The 3,747-nt window shown below is 40.1% G+C and overlaps 1 long non-coding RNA gene across 1 annotated transcript; it reads left to right on the top strand.

Annotated features, from left to right (window-relative positions):
• Nucleotides 1-300: 300 nt before the first annotated feature.
• LOC131691150 (uncharacterized) lies at nucleotides 301-1,145 on the top strand. The gene is made up of 2 exons (XR_009305731.1): nucleotides 301-810; nucleotides 886-1,145. It is a non-coding gene; the product is annotated as an uncharacterized LOC131691150 (long non-coding RNA).
• Nucleotides 1,146-3,747: the final 2,602 nt, after the last annotated feature.

The following is a 3,747-nucleotide window of genomic DNA, read 5'->3' as shown; positions in this document are numbered from 1 at the left end:
TTAGATCATTTATCCCACTTTAAAAGATCGCAATTTTTAACTTCATTGACATATTATACAAGAAAATAATCTATAGAGGTATGAAAACTGTTTCATGTTGATCCTTCTTGTTTGTAGACTGGAATGACATCTGTTAGACTACTTATGTTTTTGAGTTTTCAATAATTTATCAAACTCATTAAATTTTAGCATTTTTTCAAAAAAATTGCGATTTTCATCAAAACCCCCTCCAAACCAAATTTCTGGCTACGCCACTGTTGCAGATATGTACTTATATACTGACATACATCAAAACAATCTGAGTTTTTTGTGAGATTTTTCAGATATGTTCTATTTGCTGACAATGGTTCATTCCAACTAGCACTTAACATGTTGTTATAAACATCGCACTGCTAGAAGTCGCCATTTTCTACAATATACTAATGGTGTATCGTGTAGTGGACAAATATCTATAAACTGGACTGTCGTGAATCGTCGACGATTTTTACGACGGAGTTCAAACTTATCGACCCAGCAGCTAACTCCGCTGTATGACATAAAAGGCATTGTTAAATAGACACAGTCAGAAATATACCTGCGAAAAAATTCAAACTCAGTGATACTAGAAGTAACTGATCAGATTTTGAATGCAGCTTCCATAATTTACTACGTCGAAATGTTCGTCATCATCCAACCTAGTAGGAGACAGCGAAAATTTCACCTGTGGTGGATGGATCAGCATACGAGATGGCTGGCACGATTGGAAATGTTTCCTGAGATGAAACAGTATAGGACAAATAGTATACGGATTGATTGATCGTCTGCATTGAGGTTAGATTTCTCTAGTGCTCAACTTGTAGCGATTTATTATTAAAAGTCATTTGAAATATTTTCTTTTCATTTCAGAACGCCTAAGAAACTTTCGAAGCACGTGAGTCTATCTCATGAACTATGCTTTCGCGCGTTTTGCTAGATCGATTCCAGCGAATTAAGAAAACAGTGTTGGACCACGAGTTTCCGAATTGTAACCAGCATAACAATTCTGACATTTAACTGGTGCTATTGACTTTGTCTCCTGATCGAGGATGAGTTGGTATCGACACGGTTAGACTATATAATAGTTTCATGATATTTCCAGCAATATAACATAAGCTCTATTAGAATCATCCAAATTTCTTGTCGAATTCAATTTATCACAACCCTTCAATCAACAACGATTTTAGTTATCACAGCCTGCATAACGAATGTAATCAACAAAACATACAATCAAAACGACTAATTCCGTTTGAGAAGCTGCTTTGGTTGGTGTGAGTCTTAGCTAAACTGCCAGCATCATATTTTCAACCAAATTTTCTAGTTGTTTCAGCCACCGTATTGTTGACATAAAAACAAAAATGACAAATTAGAAAAATCAACAATCCATTAGCTGACCCAAATTTTAACTAGTCGATTTCAGAAATACGACTAATAATTTGGTTGCTATGCGATCGAGAGCGTTTCCGTGTGTATATGCCTATAAAACACAGTGAAGCCAAAACTTGTCTTGGCTTAGCCGGCGCTAATCTATTCCGACAAAAAGTTAGTGTTGGTTTCTGATGAGACGAAGTCGAAACGCACTTATGTAATAATTAAGGATTTGTGCCCTTCAAGTGCAAAAATTTTCGACCTTGTGAGAAATTTTGGTGTTTACCCAATTTTTCTCATCAGGGTGAAATATAGCATACTGCGTCATAAGGTCCAGGATTCAATGGCGCACTCATAATTTCGGACATTATGACGCATAAGAACTACATCATAACGTCCCAGGTCATAAGGTCCCAAAGAAGGGCGTGTCTTAATAGCTAGGATATTATGACGCACCAGGCTACGTCATTATATCCAAAAACCGATGTGCGTCATAAGGTCCTGGATTTTATGACGCATATTTCTTTTCGGATCTTATGACCCACCCCTTGTGCGTCGGAATGCCCCGGATGTTATGATGCACATTCGTCTTCGGATCATATGTCGCAGTCGATTTCATGAACACTGTGACGCACTTATCGTTTCGGATATTATGACGTATAAGAACTGCGTCATAATGTCCCAATGGTGTAGGACCTGGGACGCTATAACGCAGTACTTGTGCGTTAAATTATCCGAAACAATGAGTGCGTCATATTATCTCGGACTTTATGACGCAACTCTGCGACTACTTTCGGACGTTGTGAAGCAATAATAATTTCAGATGTTATGACGCATTCTTGCTTTCGGATCTTATGACACACTCTCGTAATATCCCGGACGTTATGACGCTCACTGTTTTGGGACGTTATGAGCTGGGACGCCATCACGCAGTACCTGTGCGTCATAATCACCTGATCGATCATAGCGGTAGAACCTATTCCTGCCTTCCGATATTCAATCAGCACAATCGAACGAAACACAAATTGGCGAAACAAAAGACGGGCTGTGATACGAAAGTATAAAATAATACACAGTGCTGGACTATGATCAACCGACCGCCGCTGGCGGTGGCTGAACTGGACTTTATTTTATTTGGCGCACTTTATCACAGATAATATTTCGGCGGGGGAATGTGCACAGATTGCGCTCTGCCGCAACATACTACCCCACCAAAACGAACGTTTTATTCTTGTTTACGACGAATGTATCCAACAAGATTCGTTCGATAGTGGTTTGTATTCTTGTTTACGACAGCAAAATCAAATGGGCTAACTATTCGTTCGAATCTCTTGCGAACGAATCTCGCATTTGTCGTAAACAAGAATAAGGGTGAATATCCGACACTACGAGTGCGACAGTGTCCAAAATATCCATTGCAACATAAAATCCGAAAACGACAGTAGGTCATAACGTCCGGGATATTATGACGCACAACGGGTACGTCATAACATCCGAAAACGGATGTGCATCAAAAGGTCCCGGACTTTATGAAGCACAATTATTTTCCGATCCTATGGCGCACCCCTTGTGCGTCATAATGTCTCAGACGTTATGACGCACCCTTATTTGGAACCTTATGGTCATAAAATCCCCTCTTTTGTACGTGACACAAGAATCGTTTCGAATCTTTTGACACAGTATTGTTTTCGGATGTTATGACGCACCCTTGTCCCGGACTTTGTGTCGCACGACCCTTCGGACTTAAGACCTCGGACATTATGAGACGGTACATGCAAAAATATCAATTTCGGAATTACCAGAAAGAAGCAAAACGCTGCCGCTAAAAAACCGGTTGCGAAGAAGGCTAACGTTGCTTCTGCAAAGGCGATAGCAGCTGCCACTAAATAGAAGAACACCAAAGCATCGAAGGCTGCAGCGAACAAGCCGAAGACCCCTAAGCAAAAGAAGGCCGCACACCTGTCAAGAAAGCTGCCCCAAAGAAGATCGCAGTCGACAAGAAGTAAATTTGCGCGTCCCCATTGTTGCAAAACAGTCCTTTAATCGATTATGCTAAATGACCTTTATGTCAAATGGCTTTATGCCAAAGGACCACATGGATCTTGCTATGGTTATGCCAAGTGTCTTTACCAAATGACGTTATGCCAAATGGCTTTATGCCAAATGGGCCGTTATTTTGAGTGGAGGTGCCACTAATTTATTTGAATTGATTGTTGTTGTTGTTGTTGTTATTGTTATTGTTATTGTTATTTATCAGTGTGCAATCGGGCTGTCTCAACAACCTATTTCTGCAACCTATGTGCATTAACTGTACACCTACCGTCTATCCGTTGCACTTGACAGTGTGTGCAGTGCTTTATGGTC

This window comes from Topomyia yanbarensis, chromosome 1, assembly GCF_030247195.1.
Source record: "Topomyia yanbarensis strain Yona2022 chromosome 1, ASM3024719v1, whole genome shotgun sequence".
Taxonomy (NCBI): Eukaryota; Metazoa; Arthropoda; class Insecta; order Diptera; family Culicidae; genus Topomyia; species Topomyia yanbarensis.
This window is presented reverse-complemented; position numbering and strand designations above follow the sequence as displayed.